General features: G+C 42.5%; 1 protein-coding gene across 4 annotated transcripts in view; it reads right to left on the bottom strand.

The window, feature by feature from the left end:
* CASZ1 (castor zinc finger 1) overlaps positions 1-16583 on the bottom strand; it is a 247674-nt gene extending 231091 nt beyond the window's left edge. For all 4 annotated transcript variants that reach the window (XM_009289629.1, XM_009289632.1, XM_009289631.1 and 1 more), the window contains exon 1: positions 16542-16583. The gene's annotated coding sequence lies outside the window, so the exon portion shown is untranslated. The remainder of the gene's footprint in view (positions 1-16541) is intronic.
* Between the last annotated feature and the right edge of the window lie 10282 nt (positions 16584-26865).

Below are 26865 nucleotides of genomic sequence, written 5' to 3'. Positions count from 1 at the left end.
AAAAAAAAAAAAAAAAAAAAAAAAAAAAAAACAAAAAACCAACAGTCTAGTGCCTGACATTCTTTTTAGGATGCCAATAAAAGATAATGTTACCTGTAAAATGTGCAAGCTGCTTCTAGCACTGCGCCTCCCTCCTCTCCTACGCCCTTCTTCTGAATTTGTACTACCCCTGCAGTGGACAGAAACTCAGGAGAAAAGAGCACCAGGGCAAGAATGTCACAGACAGACCCTCAAGACTAAATCAACAGTTAAAGGAAACAGTCAGTGAGAGAGGTGCTGAGAATCCGACAGCTTCACTTCCTGCACCATTTACAGCCTTGGTGGTTCCAGGGAAGCTTTTGCACTCTCTGATTGAGTTTTGGATCAACCTTTATCTCGGTGGATTTTCTAACATCCGTGTCAAATATAGGACAGGTATGAGAAAAGATGGGGGAGATTAGGCTGGGAGAAGGAAAACACAGTCAGCATAGTAGAGCAGATCCACTGTGTCAAATTCAGCTCTGAGAGTGCTCCAGTGGGTTGTGTTTGTCCCAGTGTGAGCTGTTTCAGCTGCCTCACACTCGTGCATAGTGAGAAGTTCAAGGACAAATGCTTTGATTTGGAAAAATTTTCCTGTTTGCCAGAGACATAAACTATTCAGTGAGGTGCTTAGAAAGTTTGGCTGCACCTCTTTTTGGTTCAGTTTTCCTATGCATTTGGGATGCTCCTGCTATTGGGATCTCCGTATGTAATATAGATTAAATACGACTTTGTGCTGATGCAGTGAATTTCATCAGAGGATCTCACAGCGTTTGCAAATTAATTAATTAAACTCTCATGGCACCCTACTGCTAGTATCGCCATCTTATTTAGATGGCAACGGAGGCACTGAGAAAGAGCTGCCTTATCCTGGACCACCCAGAAGGTCTGCAGAAAAGCTGGAAAAAGAGCTCTGCAGGCCTGATGCGAAGTCCCTTCTTCCACTGACTCGACCAATTCCCTCCCTGCCCATTATCACACAGGCTAAGGATTTCTGTTGCAGCCTAATATAACATGAAATAGTTCAGCAGAGGAGATTTTTGTGGGAGGATACAGAATTGCTTTTAGGCAGCAAAGTATGATAATTAGGAGGGGTCCGGGGGGGAAAAAGCAGAGGTTTATTCCTTGCTCTGAATTGAATTGTACAGATAATGCCTATAAGACTTTTCTAACTGGCAGAGGACACCTTGGACTTGAGCTTTGCTGCTTTCATCTGCCTTGCAGCGCCTCCAGCGAACAGGATTTATCTGAAAGAGGCATTTTCCCTATGGGAAGCTGCTGTGGTGCCTTTAAGATTTGGAGTGATGCCCTCTGAAAGGGAAGCAAGAATATTTCAGAGGGGCTCTCTCCTTCAGGAAAAAAGCCCAAACCGTGTCTTTCCAAGACGGGGTCAACTCCTCAGCCCTTTATCTGGAAGCACTTACTACACAATTAATGGAAGGAACTCTCATCAAATGAGGGACAAATCATAAAATTAGGGAGATGGAAATTAGGCATGGACAAATGATCCAGGTGCAGGGGAGATTTATGGGGGAGGTTGTATTATAGCTAATGATTTCTGCTAATGATCCTCCAAAGTATAAAGTGGCACAGAGCCCACTCTCAGTGGGACGAGAGAAAATCCTGTGTGCAGAGTGAAGGGCATTCCTCTCGGGAGGGGAAGCTGGACCCACAGCACGGCAGTAACATCAGACCACTCTCTCCATCTCCTAACCCAGAGATGCTGGTTGTGGAACTTGCCAGCCAGAGGGCTGTGAGAACTGTGGGGGCCTCTCTGCCATGATGAAAGTCACCCAAAAAGCAGCACCTTTTCCTGTGCCTCTCCCTCAGCTGCTTCCAAGAACATCCTATCCCCACTCTCCACACCATCTTCTTTTTCCTGAAAGTAGCTCCTGACACAGCACTCAACCAGGTGGAGGTTCCCCTGCCATCACCACCAAACTGAGCTGGAATCTCACTGCTAAAAATGTGGAGAGGGAACCTGGTCCTTCCCAGCTCTCCTCTCCTCTGCAACCTACCTATCCCAGTCACATAAACGATGGGAACAAAACAAGGTGGGTCAAGTTACCCTGTCGTGTTCACCAGAAAGGGTCTGCCTCAAGCGGTAAGACACTTCATTAACTCTTTCTTTTTCTGTTTCGGAATCTCTCCTACTGACAGTTATTTCACCTTCCCCCTGCAGAGTAGCAGACCTCCATCACAACTCTGAAAGCCACTGCTTTGACTCTAGGTGAGCTGTGTGCTCTTCACCAAGACTTATGGCTGGCACAGAGTAGATCTTTGCTTCCCGGCATTACATCCCTCCTTATTGCATTTCTCATCTGGAAGAGGCTGAGCCTCAGCCTGCAGCAGCTACAAGCTTTCCACGCAACTAGAGCTCCTTGTGGCATCTGTACCAGTGTGGGCTTGCCTAAACCAGCATTTCTCTGTTGTTCCTTGTACCAAGCCCTCACTGATGCCCTCTGCTATGTCAGCCTTCAGCTCCTGGTAAAATCTGGGTCTAGAAGGGTTGGGAATACCCTTTGCCATCTTTTGTGATGAGGGGTGTAGTCTCAAGAAATGAAGCTCTAGAAACCTGGGCTCTATGCTTGGCTCTGCCCCTAGGCATGACATCCCACCTCTTAGTGCCTCTGTGAAAATAGTAATAATTGTGAAATGAAAATAATGATCCTGACCTGCTTCACACAAAGCTTTGAGATCTACAGATAACAACAAGGTGTTCTTACTAGCTAATCCAAGTGGAGGATGTTATTAATGATTTGTAACAATCAGACTCTCAGCAAGCAATTCAGCAACTATTTTCAGCCACAAAGGCAGCATTATTCCAAAACTTAAGAATGCTTTTCACAGGAAATGGAAATTATAGGATCTGAGTTTTTGGAAGAAAATATAGGATGGGAGAGTTGTAAGGGGGCTAGAGTTCCTTTCCTACTGTCAGGGAAAGGGGAAAAAAAAAGAGGACAATTAAAGCTGTGCTGCCCTGCGCTCCCCTGGGAGCCCCGTCCTGCCAGCTCCAGTGATTGGTAGTTCGGACTATTACTTCACTGTTCTTGGAGTAATAAAAATTCCTGGTGAGTTTCATTTGGAGCTCTGATCACGAATGGCACAATGATTCACAGAAATATGGGTAGGATTGGATGCCAAAACAGTACCAAGTAAAATCTGCTGAGCTGGTGGGTTCATGCATTGTGGGTTGTGTCCGTGTCCCCCCCCCAAAGGAATTGGATCTATCTGCTACAGGGAGGAGATGAAAAAATTAGGGAACAGGGGAAAAACGTAAGAGAGAAAGAAAAAGATTTGAGACTATGAAAGACAGAGGACATGGAGGTAATGGGAGTAGAGAGCTACACTGAACACTGCAGGAGGAAATTGCAGTGGCTTAAATCAGTAGGTCAGTAGACATATGGGTCACTGATGGATGTTAGCAACTGATATTGTGAAGTGATAAATGTAGAAAAGACATAAAGGAGATATACTGGGTCTTAAGGCATATAGCAACCCAGGAGGGCTAGAGACAGGAGGAGAGAGTTAATCCTGTTTGTCCTCTCAATGAGCCCCTCCAATCTCTACTAGCATGGGAGACCCCTCTTCAGGGCTTGTTTCTGTTTATGCCCTACTGGACGTATCCTAAACTTGGACCATATAACAAGAAGTATCTCCTTCCCTCAGCATTGTCATTAATTACAGTCAGGGTCCTAGTCTAGTCTATAATTTGGTACACAGAGTTTGCTTCAAAAGCCCTTTTGTACCCACCGCCTTTGAAGGAACAGAATTTTTATAGAGACCAAAGAGAGCTTCAAGTCTTCCCCTCCTCTTGCTGGGAGGAATTTCGATTAACACTGACTGCAGTCATGAGCCATACACCTCTGAGAAGTGTCTCAAAGAAAGGAAAAGATTGCAGGATTAATGAACAAGGAGAGAAGGGTGGTTAAAAATTAAGAATGTGGAAAAGAAAATGTTCCCTAGTATTATTTTTGTGTCTTGTTTTCTCTCTCCTGTGTATCTTTGCCCTCTCCTTAAGCCTGCCAGGATAAGGACTTTCTTAGTTTTGGGTTGGTTTTTTTTCTTATAGGAATTCTTGTTTCCTACCTCTTTTCTTTTTTTCCTTTCTCCCTGTTAAGGAGGTGAGGTTGAGCAGTTCTCCTGTAACTAAGATGACATTCATCACACTCATCTTCCCAGATCTGTTCTCACCCAATGCAACAGAACCCCACATCAAGTGGAGTTCTCCATACCTGTGGCAGGGAAATAAGTCTTCATGAGATCCCGCACAATGTTTGTGATTGCCAGTCTATTTAAGATTCAACACTGATGGGCAGCAGTACAAAACATTTCAGATGGACAAACAGATAATGTTTTGTGCTTAAACAGAAAACCTAATAAATAGAAAAAGATGTTGTAAATTTCCCTTTCTTTTTATCAACCTGGTCGGGGGTTGGTTTTGTGCTGTGATTAAGCAGAATGAGCAGTACAATCTGAAAAAGATTGCCCTGATGGGGAAAAGGGACAGGGTGAAAAGGTCACCTAAAGTCTATAAATTAAAACCTACAGTCTAAGTACATTCTCTCCAATTCTCTCTCTCTCAAAAAAGAAAGGAAAAAAAAACCAAACACAAACCTAAATAACCTCTATTTATTGTTATCACACAGCATGTCCAGGAAAGTATTTTGCATGCTGCCAAATTTTCTCTCTAGGTGCCTACACCTTTGCCAACCTGTGCAGTGCTCAGCTCTCCCACATTTTCCCATTGTGGAAATGGATGCTCAGCTGAAGTTGCTCTGCAGGGTTGTCATGCAGTAGGTACTGGCTCTGGTGACACAGGAAGGTATGCTTTTCCCCTCTCACTTCCAGAGCAACATTTCAGCATGTTGTGAAGTCACAAAGAGGTATTGCTTCGATAAGCTCTGACTAGCAGAGGTCCTTAGTGTCATTAGGTTCTCACCAAAGTACGAATTTTCTCTCTTGCATCCCAGTCAGAGTTAGGACTGACTGCCTTTCTCAGTCTGCCCTGCTTTTTTCTGAATCCCAGCCACCACATCTACTGGGTACTCTGTTTCTAATAGAAGTGTAGATTCTGAAGCCAAAAGGGATCAATGAGATCATCTAACCAATTGAGATTAGCTGCACAGAGATCACCATGCTGTGTGCAGAGTACTAGTTCACAGTTCAGTGGGATCTAGTCCTAAATTCCTGTTGTTGCTGACCCATCCTCTCTTGGGCCAGCTCCTTTAACACGTTCAAGGAAAGTTCGTATTTCAGTCATCACTTGATTCTGCCTTAGGGTAGAGGATGGACTACATACTTTCCTCCCTCCCAGGAGACTTCTCTGTCCATTTCTATGATTATCACGCTGGAAAGGTTTCCTTTAGGTCAAGCTCACAACCACCTTGAGTTTCTTTCAGAGAAGAATAGTGTACACATTAGCCCACTCATTATGCATTTTTCCTGCTGCATCTCCATGTTCTATTCCCTTAAGGGTATTACAAGTTTTGACCATAGGAGCCGACTCCTACAGCCCTGACCCACACAGAGACACCCTCTGAAATAAATAGCAGCACAGCAGCCTGAATCTGCTGGATGCTGAGACCTCCCAGCCGTGGGTTACAGGACTATATATATTGTGCAATTTGTATGTCCATAGTGGTATTGATCACAGCATTTGTAATGTTTCTCCATATACAAAGAGCAAACAGATGCTGTCAGTCAGAATAACATTCATTGTAGATTACATGAACAAACTAACTATAAGCAAAATCTCTGTGAGACAGCTCTGTGTGTTGAGCATATATCTCTCTTTTTCTTCCTCTTTCCTCTGGCATGCTGCAATGAAATTAACACAAAATAGTCCTTAAGAGCTAACAAAGTGCAAATAATGCTTAGCTCTCATGTAATGCTTTTCATTTGCCAATCTCATGGCAAACTTCATTACCCATATTGCACAGGCAGGGTAGCTGGGGCATGGAGGGACAAGGCGGTATGCCCAAGGCTGCAGAAGAAGCAAGTGGCAGAGCTGGAAAGATGCTCCCCATGACCCTCCACTCCCAGATGAGTGCCTCAAAGTCCACCAGTCATACAGTTATGCACGCAGCAGGCAGACAAACATGCAGGTAAGAACTGTTGTTGGAACAGACGAAAGGCCCTTCTCTTTGCAGGCCTGCTCTTTAACTTCTTTGTCCTCTTGTCAGATTTTATTCCTGAGCCCAGATGGACCTGATTATTGTGATTACTCATACACCACTGTAAGGTGAAATATACAGCTTCACCCCACTGACTAAGAAAAATAAATAGGACTCTCTCCCCACCACCCACACCCACTCCCACACTTCCCTCCGAACTTGAAATAAAAAACCTGCAAAAAGATTCCCGATGGCTTTGTCAGGGAGGGGGGATGGTGAGGATTGGTACAGTATATAACATCTCAGCTCTCCCGGATCAGTCACGCTTCCTAATTCAATAAGGTGAGAAGGAGCATAATTTGATCATATTTGTTTTGCATCACTGCAAAAACAGAAAATGAGGGGCTGCAGAGCCGCACCAATTTACTTCATCCGACCTTGATTAAAAGAAAATTAATTGCCGCATCTCTCAGGATATCTCAGGCAGCAGCCAATGGCTCTCCAGAATGGCACAAAAAAAAAAAGAAAGAAAGAAAAAAAGAAGGAAAAAAAACAGGGAGCGAGGCACAGAGAATCTTTGCCCTTTCATCTCGTAGCACAACTGTCTTATTGGAAGTGTTGGCAGGCTGAGGGGAAAAAAACAAGTGCTCAGGAAATCATGGGGAAGTCAACACAGGTTTGCCAGGGTTTTCAGCCTAAATTTCCCTTCTGTGTTTACCACTGCATTCCCAACTGTTGGGGATTGTACCAGTCTCACAAGGTCTGTCTTGTGAGGCCGCAGGAGCAAAGCTGGGAGCATCTCAAGGCAAGACTTGTCTTAGGGCAGCTGGTAACGGGACACAGAGGCTTTTCTTGCTATACTTCCCCATTCACTCGGAGCCAGGTCTCTGCTAGAAATTATTTATGGTAATGTCAATTAGGGCCATGATTTTTTAACTGTATTTCTACACTGTGAAAAGCTGTAGTGTAGCTGCAGTGATACAGGAACCAAAGTGCTTTTACCAAGATAGCTGATTTCCCTCAAGAAACTAATTTAAGCCATGCCAAGCCAACAAAAGCACTCTTTGGCTGATCCAAGCTCTGTCTCCCTAGTAGGATGTACTGACAGCAATACCAGCCAACATGTTCTAGTGTCAATTAGGAAAGACAGTAAGATGGTGTAATGAATCTCGGATAGTCTTAAAGAAAGAAAGAGGAATACATTTCAAGTATTATTCCAATACCCTTTCAAGGGGTATTCAAAAGGGCTAGCTTTTGTCCAGTGAACTTTAGCCTTAACCTCTCAAAGCCAAGGAAGAAAACAGGCTGCTCCAGAGGGTGAATCACAGTGGCTAGGTTGGCTTCTACTCTGAACTGCCATCTAGGCAAGCATGCCTCTCTCTGTGTTTGCACAGGGAACAGAGAGATTAACCTCAATATGCTAAAGATAGCCTCTGTGAACAGTCCCCATAAAGACTCCACCTAGAGGGAAGAACCTTTCAAAGACTCACTTGCACTCTAAAGTCAGTGACTCCCCAAACAGCAGCTCCTACAATACTTACACTTTTGAAAGTGAGGTACAAAGGGAAAAAAGTGTCTGTGTTCAAAACAACATACATAAGTCTTTTTCTTGTTTGGTCCTTTGGATTCAGCCATCTGAGTCACTATTTAGCGGAGAGGGGTCGGACATTAGTTGCTATTAGCTGGCTATGCTCCATGCTGTAGGTGCTACTGTATGCTCTTTTTGGCAATTTCAGTAGAGGCCATTGACTAAATAAACAGTGAGGATTTCTCTTGACCTTGCTTCTATTGACTGGATGCAAAGGGATGAGAATCAGCAGCTGATGGCTGCCCATGACCTTGCCCATCCTGTCCTCGCTGCTGCCCAGGGTCCCCATTCTTCAGCTAACTGGAGACCTCGCAAGCCCTAAGCCTGGGAACTTTCATCAGCACTAAATTCTCACACAAAATTTCTGATGGGAAAAAAAGATGACGACTCTGGCTGATCCAGTGCAATTATCAGATCAGAAGCGCCTGCTGCAATCCCACTCAAATCTGTATTAAAAATTCATTTCAAGTGTACTTTTTTTTTCTTTAGCTGTAAGTAGAAGAATTTACCCAGCTGTTTTATTAGGAAATTAAAGGGCACATTTTTCTAAGCAATGCACTGGAATTTAGATGGACCATAACCATGACTAGTGTTAATGTGAGAAAGGATATATCTGTCCTCAACATCCAACCATCCATCCATCCCACTGCACACGTTGCTGTATTAGCTATAACCCAAGCAACGCTAAATCTTAGACTCTTAATATCATAGGAATATAGGATTAGAAGGGAGCTCTAGAGGTCACTTAGTCTGGCCACTTTCTTCTATGCGGGAGCTACATCACTCTTGTTTGCCTAGCCTGTTCTTAAAATCTTCCTTTGATGGAGATTGTACAACCTACCTAGACAATCTATTCCAATGTTTAACTATCCTTATCGTAAGAAAGTTTTTCCTAATGGCTAACCTAAATCTTTCTTGCTGCAATTTAACCATTATTTCTCAAGTGTACTTTTTTTTTCTTTAGCTGTAAGTAGAAGAATTTACCCAGCTGTTTTATTAGGAAATTAAAGGGCACATTTTTCTAAGCAATGCACTGGAATTTAGATGGACCATAACCATGACTAGTGTTAATGTGAGAAAGGATATATCTGTCCTCAACATCCAACCATCCATCCATCCCACTGCACACGTTGCTGTATTAGCTATAACCCAAGCAACGCTAAATCTTAGACTCTTAATATCATAGGAATATAGGATTAGAAGGGAGCTCTAGAGGTCACTTAGTCTGGCCACTTTCTTCTATGCGGGAGCTACATCACTCTTGTTTGCCTAGCCTGTTCTTAAAATCTTCCTTTGATGGAGATTGTACAACCTACCTAGACAATCTATTCCAATGTTTAACTATCCTTATCGTAAGAAAGTTTTTCCTAATGGCTAACCTAAATCTTTCTTGCTGCAATTTAAGCCCATTATTTCTTGCAATTTAATTCTTACTTCCTGGGCCTCATCCTTTACATAAGAACATTTCTGCAAAAGTCTCAAAGTTTTCATAATTTAACATTTCCAAATTCCATCCTGATAAAGGTCAATCTATTGCACACAGAAACAGGAGAGACATCCAGTCCCTTCTGAGGTAAAAAGGAAACCAAACAGATCATTCCACAGACAGAAAAATTTTGTGCCACAGAAGATTCCCATTTAAGAAAGAAACTGCAATATTTTAAATTTGTGATTTTACAAATAAATTAAAGGCAGGGTGTTTGTTCTTTCTATGTTATCCCTACTGGAAAACTGTAGCTTAATGTATCATACAATCTGTTGTTTTGGAATGGGTGGTAAATGTTTTTTAAAAAAAAAAAAGGCACAAATATTTGCTAAAGAGTCCTGATTTAAACACAAATACTTTGGGCAGTCCACAGGCCTGTCCTGGTCCCTGAAATCAAAGGAATGATCCCCACTGTGGTTTGTTCCACGCACAAAGCAGTTACAGATTTTACCCAGATTCTCAGCTGCAGAGTAGAATATGGGTCATAATTAGGATGGATGGGTACAAAGAGCAAAACTGGAATCAGACCCAATTTCCTCAGTGCTCCAGGATGCAGAGATATAAACCTTTGATTTGGGCTGTTACAGAGCTTTACACTAGCAACCACAAGGCCCAAAGACAAGACGAGGGGCTGCATGGTGTCTAGTTCCATACCAACTCCCCCAAGCAGCCATATGCCAATGAAAGCCCCAGTGCCAAAAAAGAGTGCTTCCCATTTGGACTCCTGCAGTCCCACTTACGTTTCCCAGATTACAAGAAAATTTTATTTCACTTATGAAATGGTGACAATTTGCTTGTTTAAATTACCTGCTCCTTTGGGTGCTTTTTCTGGGCAGTCTTGTAGAGAAAAGAACAGTTTTAAGTTCTGATTCTGCAGAATTTGAGGTGGCACTTAGCGATAAGCAATGCTGTGCAAACCCATCAAGTCATACTGAGGCTAAAAAGGGTCTTCCTGCGCCAGAACTTAAGCCTATCTATAAGTATGTGAAGAATCAGAGACCAACAGAGCAGTTTGGGGAAACAAACACACTTTATACATGAAATCAAATTAACACTCTTATGGTCACGCAGACAGTAGAGTCAACCAACCATGAGAGTTACAGTGGAATCAACTTAATTAGCACTCCTGTTTTTAACTGAGCAGTCCATCTCCTCCAGAAAAACACTGTAGACTTTAATGGAAATGGAGTTCCACGGAAATTTTCCTAAAACCCTCCAGTCGAATGGAGAATGAGGCCCAATTCAGCTTTTGAATCATTCTACAGATTGCTATAGGAAAGACAGAATTCTGTATTGAGTGGACATAGTCCATCAATAGAATATATGCAAACACACACAGTGCACGCAAGTATGTGTAGATACACAGGCTAAGTTTTTAAGCTGCGAATTCGCAAGCCACTGCAGATCTCAACATAGGGTCATACAGGAACTTGCACAGGACTTTTGCTCAGTATGTGTAATTTGCACAAACATTTATGTAAAAATAGTATGAATTTTTGATTACAATTTGGGGATGCATATGAAACCTAAGATTACTTTAATAAAATATTTGTGTATCTATAAATGAGTCTGCAGAAGTATTTCAAGTAGTGTAAGCACGGTGGGAACAGGCTATATTTATCACATGTTATTCTATGTGCAACATTTAAGTATACTATTCCAACTATTTGTGTGATACATACCAGGTCTGACTGCTTTTATTCTGAGTGTGTACGGAGCTTTGTATATAAAAGATAACAAGCATGCATATATGTACTGTGCACATGTAGCAAGAATATTTACAGACTCTGCTCTGTGTGTATGCATGAATGCACATATGTGCACATAAGCATGTGTTTGCAGTGTATGAGATGCAGTGGGGGACCTTACATCATTGCAACCACATGTGCTCTCATATAGAACATATGTCCCAGAAAAAATCATCCTGATGTTCTTTCTCTGCTCTCCAAGGTTAACTTAAATAAAACAAAGAAAGCAGTTTCCCTGCTCAATAATTCATGGCTTGCTTTAATAGCCCATCTTAAAAACATACATAATTTCCCCCAATTTTCTGATACACTAATTACCTAGCTCTAAAGCCAATGGTGTTCTGTATTTGACCTAAGTGATACATTATCTGGAAACCCCTTCTAGCCCAGACACAGAACCATTTGCTTTCATCATCCATCACTTTTGATTTTCTTGGTGTTTGTCACCATCTATCACTCGAGCTTCCAGGTCCTGATCCTGCTTAGACTGGAGTCAACAGTACAATTCCAGTGGGAGCAGGACTGGAGGAGCACCCAACTTTCCTTTTTCTTCAACTCTATTTCTTTCTTTTTCTTCGCTGTCTAAAGTAACAGCAATATATCACACCAATACACTCAGGAGTCCCTCAAAGATCTCAAAGCACTCAAATAGACTACCCAGACAAGTACTTGCTAGCTCAGTAAATCTCAAATCACTTTCCAAAAGAAGTTCATATTACTAGCCTCATTTTACAGATGATGAAACTGAGGCAACTGGCATAAAATGACCTGACTTCTTCCAATGGGCAAGGGCCAGAACCGAGGAAGACGTGTTATCTCCTAAGCCCCCACTGAGGCTCCACCAACTTGGCCACACTGCCTACCACTGCCCTTTCTGCCACGCAGCTGTCTCCGTGGTGGAGCACAACTGCTGCTGAACAACCCACAGGAACAGTTAGGCCAGCACAGCCTGGAATAGGAAACGAAGGAGTATCCTGTTTGTAGCTGAAAGTGCCAGGAAAGTTTAAAGAGGTTGAATGCAGCTTCTCACACTGAAATTTGCCTGCAACTCCCAGACTAAGACTATTGTTATTGTGAAAAGTGCTACTAGATCTTCCCTGTCAAACAGCAGGAAAGTCTTTGGAAGAGAAGATAACATCCCTACAGTAGTGATCCAGATACCAACTGAATGAGCAGCACCATTTCCCTAGCTTATTGTGTGGTGTCTAAAGAGGAGCTCTTGAAAATGCCCTCAGTTGTGGGTACACAGTATCTGAAAATCTAGCCTTATAAGAACAGAAGTTTTAAAGGTTATGGTTAGGGCCTTTGTACACTTCTTGTATCAGACCAAAGTGTGTTAAAAAGAAACCATTAATACAGTAAATAAGTCACATGTATGTAAACATGCAATGTACTCTCTGCAGGTGAGGGACTATATGGTGACTACAGTGTGGGTATAGTGATGTACAGCGTGACTCTCTGTATTGCTACCCAAACTGAGAAGACGCAGGGACTGAATGCCAGACCAAAGTGTGTTAAAAAGAAACCATTAATACAGTAAATAAGTCACATGTATGTAAACATGCAATGTACTCTCTGCAGGTGAGGGACTATATGGTGACTACAGTGTGGGTATAGTGATGTACAGTGTGACTCTCTGTATTGCTACCCAAACTGAGAAGACGCAGGGTGAATGCAGAGGACTATATGGTGACTACAGTGTGGGTATAGTGATGTACAGCGTGACTCTCTGTATTGCTACCCAAACTGAGAAGACGCAGGGACTGAATGCAGAACATTCAGCACAAGAAGGGGGGGGGGGAAAGTTTATCTTTCCTGGCGGGCAGCTGTAGCCAATTCTTATTTTTTTAACGATTGGCCACAAGGAGGGGACAAACAAGCCATTTCTATCTGTCTTGCATTTCTGCAACTGGATGTGTGGCTCTAGAGGAGGAATATGTGCTATAACTTCAGCACGCACATGTATCGTCCACGTCCAATGGCCAAAACACATTGGTGTAATGCAATGTGAATCCTCTACTTCCAAAACACAATCTGTGTGCAATGTGGATTCAGTAAGTGTGTGTTGCAGAGTGTAGTAGGTGTGACTCTGTGTGCATGAGTATTTTATGTGCTTGTGAGTACAGTAGGTGTGGTGTATATGTACAGTACAGCATGTGTTTGGATTCTGGGAGTAGGGGATGTTTAGTAATTAAATCCCTTTTCATCCTTCTGCACCTGTCTCCTTCTGAAAACTGAGAGAACAGACGTCAACCGGGACAAGGGCTGGATTGAATACAGCCAATTCTGAAATATTTATTAGCTTGTGACACCACTCAATGGAGGAGAAGGAATGCTGGCTAATCCACCCAGCAAGTGCTCGCTTGGTGGAGGGGCATTTTTCTACAGTGCCTCATTATATTTCAACTACTGTCTACTTTGTCAAAAATGGTATCATTTTAATTTGTGTCTATATTTATTTTCAAATGCTTTTGCTAGTAACCAGAGATTTCAGAGCACTGGGTTCTGAATCTAGGCTTACCTCCTGGACACTCATGGCTTTCTGGCCATATTACAGAGCTGTTTTAAAGCTTCTGTTTTGTGGGTGTATTTTCTTCACATTGCACTCTTCTAACTGCCATTCACACCAGTGAGGACCATGCAAAGTACACTGAACAGAGAAGAGACATCTTAAATTTCCTGGGTTTGCATTCATACACCTGCACATCTCTCAATTTGTAATGCAACATGAAGCTCCCCACAGCACTACAGATAGGACTTGAAACCCAGATGTGAGCAATCCCTCCCTCTCACTAGCCCTTAGATTTCACATAAATGGAAGTTACATGCTCATTCTTCAGGCTGTTGCAGGACACTGGTCAATGCCTTATGGTACAGTAGTCAGCAAATTTGTCTGGATCAGTGACTATGAATTGACTTTAGCCTCAGGTATAACTGTGTAAGGTTTAAGTCATGACATGGGGACCCAGATTTTAAGCTTCCTTACATTTGGGAGTTCTTGCATTTGGACTCTGGTTATGAGTAGCCATCTGTGCTGGCAAATGGATATGAGCTTTCACTAGTTCCTCTGAAAAGGTTCCTGACCCATATAGGGCCATTGCTGGTGAAATCCTGAAGTGTTGTGGACTGCCTGTAGGGCAGTGCTGGACCTCCCTGTGCTTAGAGAACTTCATCAGTTCATCAAAGAGTATCTTAACCAGCGAGACGCCTCCCACCAGGGTATGCACTGTGTTTGAAACAGTTCAAACTACCACAGGCTGAGTTTGTATATATCTATTTACCTTCCTATATATGTACAGATAACATATAGCTATGCATTCCTGCATATATATATGTGTATACATGTGTACAGGCAGGCATCCATGTGTGTACTTATAGCCATATACCTGTATGTAAGCTTGACATTATCTTTCTTTGCTGTAAGTGGCCACACCCTAATCCCTGAGAAATGATTATTATTTTTGAAGGTAAAACTACACTGGGAGGGATGACAACCAGGGCTTATAGTGTCAAAGGAAGGGTTCAGATAAAGCAAAGATTAAGGTCAGCTCTTGTAGCAGCAAACAGAACAGTTAGTTTCCTTTTAAATGGGAGCTTATGTATGTGTTATACGCCTTCTCAAAGACACTATCGCTGGAGAGAGCTTGTCCCTTCCTGTTAAAGAGTATTCAGTGCCCTTAGAGATAACTTCAGTCCAGAGGCTGGCTTTAGTTGAAAGGGAGGACTGGACTTTGATTTCTAGTGGAAAGCAAAATCTGCTCACACCGAAAGCCTCTGTGTGCAGAGACTTCCTGGGAAGGAACCCTCTCTTCACCAAAGTAGAAAATATCCAGTGAACCTCATGGAGCTCAGAAGTAACCTTCTCGTTAGGATCTCTTGGGGATTTGACAGATGCCAGCTAGATACAGATGCTGCAGATCCCTGAATAGGGATGGGGGTTAAAAAGTTTTCTTGCCAGCACTGCGCAAAAAAAGAAAAATAAAAAAAAAGGCAAGACTGACAACAAATTCCACTGTGTGAGGCTTATTCTGGATGGTTTTGGCATGATGCATCGTTGCAACTATTTTGTTTGAGCAGTAATTAGACGTGGCCCTGGGGGACTGCAAGTGCATTAGAAGGGACGAGGCTCACCATGAGCCAAATGGCTGCTCTTATTGTTCTCCGCAGGGTACTTAGGATGTTCTTAGAACCAAATCCTTCCATAATGCTGCAGAAAAGGGACTGCAGCATGAGACCTGCAGCACCACCGATTCCCTACATCTGATAAAACTCACTCATTTTAGCACTTGAACATGCACCACTCACCCACTTACCTGACCATATGGACAAGCGCAATTCATCATGGTGGAGCAACCTGACACTGTTTCTACATCACAGCAATGTATACACACTTTTGCAAACTGTGTGTTATATACGTACCAACAAATATTCTTTAAAGCAATTTTCAGTGTCAAGAATGGACAGCATGAGGTTTGAAAGCCAGAAGACCTGATGTCCCATTGATTATATCATTATCATTGTCTCCACACCCACTGATAACATTCAATCCCTTTTCCAATTGATCACATTGGGTTCCTCGTATCTGTTGACCATATTAAACTTCTTGGTTGTGGAATTATTCTGTTTGTCCTATAGTACACCATCACACTAGCTTCAAAACACTGTAGCACGTATTGATTGTACCAGGTATTCTCCGTCACACCGATTATACTGATTCCTTTCACTGCACTGAGCATATTGGGCCTTCCTGTCTCATTTGCTATAGTGGCTTCCTCGGCTGTACTAATTATATGGGTATTTTCCTGTCTCAATAGTTATAGCCAATCTCTTTCACAATGATGCTGACATCCAGTTATCACTGATTATATTGGAACCAAAGTGCCCCCTATGTCCTGCTGTCTCAATGACTTCACAGCATCTTTTCACTGAACACCATACTGCTATTTTATATGATATAATAGTCTATACCAAGAAGCCCACTTAGACACTTCAAGACATTTGGTTTCCTTTCAAACTTACGCCTGTAATAAACAGACAATACCATACATTTTCATAGAACAGAGATAAAGAAATAATATTTCCCATAGGTGAATTCCTCTCTTGACCCTATTTCACGATTTCTGCTCAGATTATGTTGCAGCTAAATGGAGGGAAGGAGTGCCGGTAGGACCCTCTTACAAAGATGGAAGCCTCATCTTTGTCTCGATCTCAGCTTTTGAGGTGCTTACCCACAGAAAGAAACTGCAATCTCAGATTTCAGTTTCCCCTCTTCAAGACCCTGGTTTCCCTCTAACATTTTGAAGAAAGTGGAAAAGGAGAAGTAGACATAATACATGCAGTATACCAGAAATTAGGAGAACAGTCTCATTTTAAGCAAATCCAGACAAGTATGAGACTGTCTGCTTTGCAGCTCACAGCAAAACCTGTCCCTTCCTTCTCTACTCAATGTTGCCAACGTGCCATCGACATACTGGCAGAAACCCCATCAAAAGTTAAGAGATTCTGGTTGTGCATCTTCCACTTATGACAAAAGTTTCCTAGAAATCTCATGTCTCAGCCAGGCAGACACAGCACTCGGAACCTACCAGAATCAATTCCGGGGTCAGTGCGCGGGACAGCCTGGGAATGTCATGCTGATGTAGGTCATGGTGAGCACTGTTCCACTCTGTATCTCTCACTCTTGCTTAAAGGGCCACCTAAAAGAGACGGGAGTCCCCAGACTATGGCCACACGATCCCTTCTTGCAGATGGGCCAGGCCTTCTGTTGAGAATATCAGGGCCTATATACTACTTTGCAGAGTGCTTCCCCTTTAAGACAGGACTGTGCAGTCTTTATTTGCTTGTTGAAACTGTTCAGTTTTAGGACAGGGGGGGAGGTCACACCTGTTGTGGAACTTGATAGAAGGCTTATTTATAAACTTTCAGAGCTTGGGATTCTTGCAGAGCTGAATGCGCTGATGTCCGGAGGGGAAGGTCACCGAAATGCTTGTTTATAAAAGCAGCAGCAACTGGAAAAACCATAAAAGTCTGAAATGATGAAATTAACAAGCTATTTGATCAGGCGCATCGGCTGTGCTCTGTGGTCAGCCAGAAAAACCTCGCACGTAAGAGTCTACCCTGCTGGCTGCTACCCTGAAATTCTCCTTCAGAGAGGCGAATGCATTGCACCCGAAGAGGGCAAAAAATAATCAGCTGCTTAGTATAGTCTACTTTTGGGTCGCTGGCTGGTCCAGTCTTAATTTGACCTTGCATGGAAAGGGGAAAGTCTACTCTGCACTTGGTATCACAGCTAATCCACTCTTTAGTTTCGCAACTTCAAAGAGTTACACCACTTGTTAACGTGCAGAGTGTTCTTTTAGCAAGGAGTCAGTCACACCCCAAAAATCTGCCACTACTGGGGGGGGGGAGGAGAGGTGGCAACTTCTGTCTTCAGAAACACTTCCGGATTTCTGCAAAAATGTTGCGTGAAAGGTGTTGGATTTTTTGATTGATTGTTTGTTTGTGTTGCTGTTTGGAAAAGCACTTATAATATTACAGTTTGGAGAGAAGGGGAAATAAAAACCTTCCCTTGCATTTTAGCTTTAGTTTCTATTCTCATTTGACAGTAGAGCAAATTCAAAAGAATTTCTTTTTCTCCTCTCTTTTTTCTCTTTTTAGTTTTCTGTATATGTCAGAATCTTGGTTTAAGGAAAGCTTCATTTTCACTTGGTGACTGATGGCTGAACAGGTGGCTTCTGAGTTTGCAAGTGTCAGATGAACAAGCAGTTTAGAAATGGACAATTTGCAGCTCACTTTCTCTTGCTGACGGCCCTTTTTCTGCTGACAGATTCTTGCCCCTACCAGCCAAATCATGCACACAGTATCTGCCCTCCACCCCTGATAAAAAAAAAAACTTCAGGAGAAAAAAAAACTAAGAAGAAAGAAGATGGTCTCTTGGGAACTCCTAGCCATAAAATGGAAAGAACTTCACACTTGAAGGCGTTCTTGCCAGCTCAGCCTACTTGGACATAATTTATAAGAGGGGCAGGATTTTCTGCTTCATTTTCTTTCCTGGAAAGCTTGTTTGTTTTATGGGATTTTTCTGCAGAATCCTGTATAAGTGGTGGGATGCCAGAACCAGCACCAGTGACTGTCCACTGAACATGATGAGTTTGTTCAAATACCAGAGCCACCAACCCCTCTCCACAAACCTTTTCCTCGACCACAGCTAGTCAGGATCCTACCTAGAAATATTGCCAACTAGGGGATTCTGACAGGTGAATGCCCTTCTGCCTGTTAGTGATGAAGTCTTTCGATGATTATAACAAATAGGGTTGTATATAACTTTCTGTTGAGGCTCATACACAGCATAGGCATCCCGTCCCCACCATAATCCTAATCCTGTCACCCAGGGATGCAGCACCCAGACATTAGCAAGCAGAGCTCTCCCCACTGCTGGTGGCTGGCTTGTCCCAGAGGCACAGGGGAAGGTCCTGCTGAGAACAAGGGAGTGCCAGTGTTGCTCGCAGAGCCCAGGAAACGTGGGCAGGACCTGCACAGGTCCATTACTGCTGCCCGAGCTGACAAGAGATTCCCATGCCATATCTGTACATGATCATGGGGTCACCAAATGCTGTATTTCATTAATTAAAGCAGATACCAGAGTAACCTTTTTTGTAAACTGCATTGTTAAAGTATGGATTTACCTAAGGTAGCAGTCACTCTTCTGATGTTTGGCTATGGGTGAGTAACTTAAGAGCTGTTTTTTAAAGGATCTTAGAGGCTCTTGGTACCAATTTTTCAAAAGGATTTAGATGCCTTTGAAAGATAAGTGCCCAGAGGGGTCTTAAAATTTTCAAGGCAGGCTACATTAAAATCATTTGGATTTATGGGCCTATCTTAAACAGTTTTGATAATCTACAAGGTGCCTATCTGAATCTTTAGATAAAGAGAGCACTTTGAAAATATGACACTTATGGACTTGAGGAATTGTAATCTGGAGAACACATCTTGCTGACTTTCAGGGGCATTTAAACTCCTAAGCCTCTCAGAAATGAAACTTAGGATCCTAAGTCACTTAAGTGCTTAAAAAATGTTGCTATGTGCCTGTACGAGCTGGATGAGGACAGATGAGCAGGGAAGGATTAGATGCATGCATCTGTCTTTCCATGTAGCTCTCATAACACTTGAGTGTCTCTGCATATGGATAAAGGTGGATTGATGAGTGCATGACCATATGCATGAGCATATAATACGGCCGATTGGATGGGACAGGGAGGAACAAAAATTGGGTGGAAGTGACAGGTGATTACATGGATAAATAACATCATCTTGCTGAACATTTATTTAGTGCTTTTCATCCAAAGGTACCCTTAAGTGCTTTACAAACTGTTATGGATATAAGAATGACTCCACCAGCCACAGCAGCTCTTTAAGAGTACACAGCCAAATTATATGATCAAGTTATGACCAGAAATGAAGAGTATCAAGTCCCACTGAAATTACCTAGAATTTTTGGCCATCAGCCATTTAGGATTCAGTCAATACACCCAGGTTAGAGCTGTTACACAGGAAGAAAGTGCTATGGAGATCTAACAATGACAAATGGGAAGGACCTACCTTTCAACACCATTCAAAAAGGAACACTGCCAAGAGCACATGAGCTGGGGAAACTGGTTCAGCAGTAATGCAGAGCGGAGAGGGAACTACTGGCTCTCCATGGGTGGCAAAAGGGAAGATGGGGAGGGAGATGAATAAATGGTTATATGGTATTTTAATGGAGAACAAAGTTACAGGAGTTTGTTTGAAATAAACCTGCATAAAGAGAAAAGGAGCAGAATGGTGAATGGATGAGACATCCAAGGGGGAGAGGGGTAGTTCAGACCTGAGAGGTTTTCAACACTGACTGTCTGAAGCTCCAAGCCCACGTTCTCACTGGGAGGAGATCCCATCTCTTCCCACATTAGCTAACCTGGGCTGTCTTTCTCGAGGCAGCACATGCACTCCAAAGAAGGCAAGTGATGCCAGCTGCTCTCTTGCCAAATGGTGGAGTTAAAAGCTGTACAAAGTCATAGACAGTAAACAATGAAACAGAAACGACAACAGCAGTTTCTCCTGCTGCCTCCACCTCTGTGCCTTGCTGCTTCCCTCTTTCACACTCTTTCTCTTCCTCTATCTGCCAAAAGGATGAAAACATGATTGAATCCATACTCTGTGACACAGCCTGGGGAAAAGCAGCTGCCCGGTATATATATTTATTTCAGTACAGCAGAAGAATCAAGACTACTATTCTAATACAACCTAAAAACTGCTAGGCACTGAACAAACAGGGAAAAATGTGTTCATCTTCTCTTCTGCTCTCCTAGCTGCATTTCCTCTATCCGCAGCATCAAAATAGCCAGTATCTCTGACAAGTTTAATGCTAGTGAGATAGTGTCAGGAAAGGATGTCCCATTTTTGTATACCTAACCTGTACAGAAGTCTTTTCCCACCATGAGGGGAATTTTTGGAAATGCTGCCATTGCAAAGTATAGTTTCCTCACCACCTTGAGAAGATAGTGATTCACTGAACAGAGCATGCAAGGGGCCAGCTCTGTCCTGCAGCTGTAATAAAGAATATCCTACTGTCATAAGTGAGTGCTGGTTCTTCACCGTAGGGAGATCTGTCCTTGAGTAAGGGCCAGGCTGTACAGCTCACACACACAACACTCTGCTTGACTTCGAGGGATTCAGGCAATGGGTGATGAGTGACTCATAGAACCAGTTTCCAGTAATGCATATTGCTCAGTATCAGACGAAATCCACTGACATCTCTGTGTTGTTCCCTTCCCTTTACCACTTCTGCAGCAAATACTACTGCATCCTCCCCTGCTCTGTCATTTCCAAGATCCTACCCACAGAGCCCTCCTCCCTGGCATGCTCTCCCCTCCCCACTGCCAAGCACCATCACACCCTTTGGCTTTCGCCAATGCTGCCTTGAACAGCCGTGCTCATTGCGATCTCTGCCCACACCAAGATGCTGTTACGATTGGGTCTATATTTGGAAATACTGCCTATATAGCTATGTCTAGTGTTGGAACTATGATTCTTCCCAGTGTAACTGTACTGCCAGAGCCCAAGCATATAGGTAGTTATGCTGACAAAATAATACTCCTGGTAGTAGAGTTTATTTCCTTTGAGGAAGTGGTATAAGCTGCAATGGCTAACACGTTCATAGGCCAGGTAAGCGAGGTCAGAGCTGAGAGGTTCTCACAGAACAGCTATACCGATATATTCCAATTTGCCCTTCCTATACACAAGTTTAGCTCAAAAACTGTTTATGCTTAGTACTGTTTTCATTGGGTCTCATAACTGGATCACACAAATACTAAATGACTAGTAGCCCCTGCTAAGGTATATTTAAATCAGGAAAGGAGGATGATCTCATTTCTGAAGCAATGGCCTGTGAATCAGGAGATGCAGCTCTGATTTCTAGATCTGCCAAGACTCTATGGCTAGCCTGGACACGTCACTTCCTCAGGGCTTCACTGGTAAATAAGAGATACTCCTGCTTCCTTTTTCTGCTCCTCCAGCTGCAATGCAAGCTCATCAGGGCAAGGACTGTTTCTAGCAATGCAATTATATGGTACAAAGCATAGTGGGCCTCAGAGTTGGTTGAGACTTTTAAACTAAAATATTAATCTTAATTATAGCAGGGAAAATAAACAAAACAACAAAAATGAAATATGGTTATAAGCTTGGTGAGTGCTCAGGTTGCAGTTTTGTACACCAAAAGGAAATCAGATTTTTTTAAATAAGATTTTTAACAACACTTGCTTTAGTCAAAAAAGCTATATTTGGGGGAAAAATGATTATAAAAATAAATATCAATGCTTTTGTTCTGCACCACATATTTTTGCCCACTTACAAGTGCTCCATACTTTCTTGCACGTATTCAGTGACGCTGAGACGACAGAAGCAGAGACTAAGTGCAAACCAGCTATGTTGGCTATCAGCTGCCAGACTACACAGGATATAGTCTTGGAAACAGCTAAGAAACCATCTTTTACCCTGCTTGCCTATTTGAGTATTTGCTGTGTCTGCCTGGAAAGTACCAAGTTTCTTTTACTTAAGTTTCTCAGGGTGCTGGTGAGCATCCTGTGGTGCCCAATTGAGTTGAAGTGCAGTTGTGTTTTTGTCTATGCAGTTACAGATGTTTTCCTCTGTCTCTGGGATGACCACATAAACAGGAATGGGGCCTTCTGCTCTTTGAGTTTGCTTTCATTTCTCAGTAGATACTTCCTTTGTGCACAAATAGCGCTTACTATGTCCATGCAGGAGTGTTTTTGCTATACCCTGGACTGTTAATGCTTGTGAGTAGACTTCACTGTCCTTGTGAGTAAACAGATCTCCCTGTGCCTTTGAACGTCCGTCAGTAAGTGAAATTGCTTTGCTGCTCCTACGAGCATTCTGCCCTGAATTTCTGAACAACTGGGCTGACTTAGTGGAGGACTTTCGCAAGCATGTTTTACTCATACCAGAGTATATTTCTTTCTCTATTATTTCACTAACTTTGTGTTGCGCTTACCGAGAACGAGGGAGGTCCACAATGCCTAATACAAGAACTGTCTGCATTTGTGTATGTGTCATGACATGTTTACAACTGTGTATCACTATGTTTGTCAGCATATATCAGTATGTGCACCTGTTTAACTGTATTTGCGCTTGCTCCTTTTTTTTGGCTTTGTGTGAGAATCTGTGAACGTACTCTTTTCCTTTCTTTTTCACCCCAGAAGTGTACCTTTTTTCCCGGGTAGGTGTGTGTATATATATAAGAAGTGTCCTTTTTATATTTGTTTTGCTCTTCATATGTTCCCTTGCACTTGTACTGGAGTGTTCATGCAGGCATGTTTCAGTATAGTTGTGCATTGATATTTGTTCCGAGTCGTGTGTCTTTTCCCGTGTGTGTAATTCACTGGCTCTGTCTGTGTGCTTCTCTGTATTTTCTTTCCGTTTCCCCATCTATGCTGTATGCAGTTACCTGGGTTTGTGCATGTATGTATCTCCCTGTTTTTATTGTCTGAGGGTTGTTTTTTTTTGATGGGGTAGGTGGTGGTGAAATTGTTTGTCATTTTGCTTTATATTTATCTTTCAATGTTTTCCCTATGTTTGCATAAAGTAGATGCAGACTACAATTTGGTGATGAATTCTATGAATACTAATCTTAGGCTACCCTTGACCCTGAGGTCAGCTAAAGATCAAAACCAAACCATTTAATATTTTCCTTTTGCAGATCAATAGAAGCATAAATTCACTCTCAATGACAACTATAATTTCAAACAGATCTATAGGAGGCATGCATGCATTTCCAGGACGAGCCGCTCATGTGCCTGTTGGGGAGTGCAAGAAAAAGAGTTTCTCTGTTGTTGTGGGTTTTGTTGGTTGGTTTTTTTTTTTTTTACCATTGAATCTCTTTTACCTTTTTTTTTATTGCTCTGAAATGCTATTTTCAGCAGCTGCTGTCATATAAATATCTCTTGTTTTTCTTCTCCTCTTTCCCTCCTGGTGAAAAGGGCAGGGGACCTATTGAAAATTCTGCTTTATCTCTTTCAGGAGAGTTCAAGTGCGGGTCGAACAATCGATTCCTCCTCCTTTTCTTTTTTAAGTTTCCTGTCGTTCTTTTGCCCAGATCAGCATTGAAGGAAAATAGGAAGGGCAGCCTGGAGTATGTACATCTATATACCCAGAGTCAGAAAGAGAGAGCACACGAGTGTGCATATGTGAGCATATATAAAGATGTTTTTATATATACACACACATACGTGCACACACATTATAGACATGTTTTTTCCTGTGGCTATCTGTATGTCACAAACCCATGAGATGTTCTTACAGTAAAACTATTTCAGAGACAGGAAAAAAAGCTGGGAAGTGGGAAAAGTTTGGAAGTACTGTTCAGTTCTAAACCGGAATATTAACCCTTCCAAAAATTCTCCTCTAGGAATTGCAAAAGCTTTTAAGGAAATGCTGTAAGATCCCAGACAGTTCCTACAATTTTCCATGTGGGGAGAAAGGAGGGCTATTCTGCAAGCAGCATTGTTTCAACAGGGAGGCAGAAATATAAAAAAAGCAAAACAAATGACACCATTAATCTGCCTGGATTTTCCACCTCATAGAACAATCTGTTTAGGAATGACTGAAATAAAGTGGAATGTGGTTTAGATTTTTTTTTCCTCTGCAATCTCTCTCTGCAAATTCCGTGTTTATGGAGAAACAGTGAAAACAGGAGTTAGTCCCACTACCCCCTTAGCAAAAAAAAAAAAAAAAAAAAAAGGCACCATAAGCACAGGGGAAAGAAGGAGGGGGGTTTGCTTTGTGTAGGAAATAAAGACCGTAAAGTGAGGACTTTTATTGCTGGCAATCAGAGTATTGCTGCTGGCAGTGGCTAAAGGTGGAAAGCAAAGATGATTTAATTTATAGAAAGGACAAAGATGTCATGTAGCAGATTTAATCACTGAAAAGAAAAAAAGAAAAAACCTAGCTAACGTCATAATTTACATTTTGGGATAATAAAGAAGAGTGAAAGAAAGAAACAACTGAAAAACCCTGAATGGGTGAAAAAAATAAATGAAGGAAGATAAATAGATTTGCCTGTAAAACTAATAAATTTAAAAACAAAACCAGAAAGCAAAACACAGCCCCTTGAAAGTGCTGGTAAAATGGACCATCGATTTTGGAATTCATCTGCATTTTGTATTTTAATAATGCTTACTCTCTCTCTCCCTCTCTCTCTTTTGCAAAATATAAAAGCTGATCTGATAAATATTAATTTGAACCATCATAATGTATTTGAAAATTCCAGCTAAAATGTCACCACATGGAACATTAATGTAATATTTCAAGGCCCTGAGAGCAATACTCATATTGATTGCATTTATTTCACTCTAGGGAGGAGAAATAATTCTTCAATGTGGGACACATCTGGTAGCCAAAGATGCAAAAGGCTGAGGGTAGAAATGCAAAATTATATGGAAAAAACCCCATAACCTAACCCCCCAAAACAAAACAGAAGTGCAAGTGAGGCTGACAAATGCAACGCATTCAATCTCATGTTTCAGTTGCAGCAATTTTTTAATTTTTTTTTTCAGAATACTTCTCTTTGAATTTTTAGGTTTGGGGGAAAAAACCAAAAAAAAAAATCAGAAAGCAACAAAAATTCCCATCATGTTTTTATGAATCTTTTGGCAGGAAAACCAACAGTATCATCACAACTCTAAAGAAAGAATGTGTGTAATTGGATTGCTTATTGGAAACACAGCAGCCAGGCTGAGAAGACAGCACAGCACTTAATTCTGCAAAACTTTGACAGAGGTTCCCAAGAAAGATGCTCTTATCTGAGGAGCTTCCTCTGAGGTTGGGGTTTGAACTTTGTAATGGTGGTAACCCAAATGTGTGTGAGATTGGAGCTATTTTTCTGTGATTCTGCAGAAGGAGCACGGAGACGCTGCCTGTCTGGAGTCCCATAAAACAGATCTTTTCCTTGTCATTAAGAATATTGATGTTCATTAGGCCCGGGCGTCAATGAGTCTTTGTGCAAATGAAACGAAATCTGAGTCAAATTGTGACCCTGAGTCCAACACATAACCGCAGATTGGCTGCAACTGGGGGGCTGGGGACAAGAGGTTCCCCCAGCACCAAAAACTCACCATCCCAACTCTGAGACAAAAAAAATCTCTGCAAACACAGCCAAAGAGCCTAAGGAAATGCTCCTGCTCCCCCCAAATCACTCATCATGTAACGTGGTTTCTGATAAAGGTGGAACAGATCAGGGCTACTTTTAGTAGTCTCTCAAGGCAAGATCTCCCCACATGAGATAAAGGTTGCTCTCTGCCCCAGCTCTCGGCAGGGCATTAGCACTTTTGCAGGTAAAGCTCTTTCCTTTTAATTTGCTACTAGGGTTTTTCTCCCTCCGCTGTAGGTCTGAGGTTGATGTTTCTGCTGTACAAACTCCAGGCTAATAAAGAAAGCTCGAGTCCCGTAATTCACGGCAAGCTGCTTTGACGGAGCACTTTTAGTGTTAACAGTGTGACGGGTGCTTTTCGGAGCTAATGTCTCACTGATATTAACGGCCATGCCCATAGAGCAAAATCTGCAATGTAAAAGCGAGTGGCTTGCTAAATATTTACAGGCTTGCACATCTCGGCTGTCCCATTCATTTCCTTGACCTTTCATGAGGGGGATGGGGAAGGAGAAGGAGATGCCAGGGAATGGTCTCTTCTGAGGTACAAACGCACTACAGCCAAAATTGGCTCCCCAGCCTCTGATAGTGAGACCTTGAGCTGAGGTCCCACTCCTTCCTCACCAGCAGTTCATAAAATTAAGTCAAGAAAAGCTACCACAGGCAGTGGGCAGGCTTGGGCCCGAACTTTCTGAGTGGGGATGGGGGAATAGCTCCCAAAGGAGAACAGCCCTGCTGTGAACTGTGTGTAGGTCACTGAGGCACTTCACTGCAGATCAGCACAGAGGCCAGTCAGATCCCCAAACCCAGTTGATTCCAGGCACAGCTGTTCCCGGAGGAAGGCAGCATTCCTGGGGAATTAAAGACAGGAATATATCAAGGAGACTTCTCAGTTCTGCATCCAGCTCTGCCACTGACCTGCTGGATGATCTCGGGCAAGCCTTTCCCCATCTCTGCACCTTAGTTTCTCCTGACAGCATTTAAAATAAATAAAGAAAGGGTGTAGCAAACCCTCCCACACGAAGACGGGAGAGGGCATTGTGAGGCTTGTTTAATGCTTAGAAAGCACTTTAAGATCTGCAGATAGAAAGCGTTACACGAGAGCCAAGTATTATAATTAAACTTTATATAACCGGGCTTTGTAGAAACCTCGGGGGCAGGAGCAGCAGCTCCGGTACCTGCAGCATCGTGCAGCCTGGCCGCCGCGCAGCGGG

Source organism: Aptenodytes forsteri, unplaced genomic scaffold (genome assembly GCF_000699145.1).
Source record: "Aptenodytes forsteri isolate BGI_AS27 unplaced genomic scaffold, ASM69914v1 Scaffold61, whole genome shotgun sequence".
Taxonomy (NCBI): Eukaryota; Metazoa; Chordata; class Aves; order Sphenisciformes; family Spheniscidae; genus Aptenodytes; species Aptenodytes forsteri.
The sequence above is the reverse complement of the archived record's forward strand: the minus strand, read 5'-3'. Positions and strand labels throughout refer to the sequence as shown.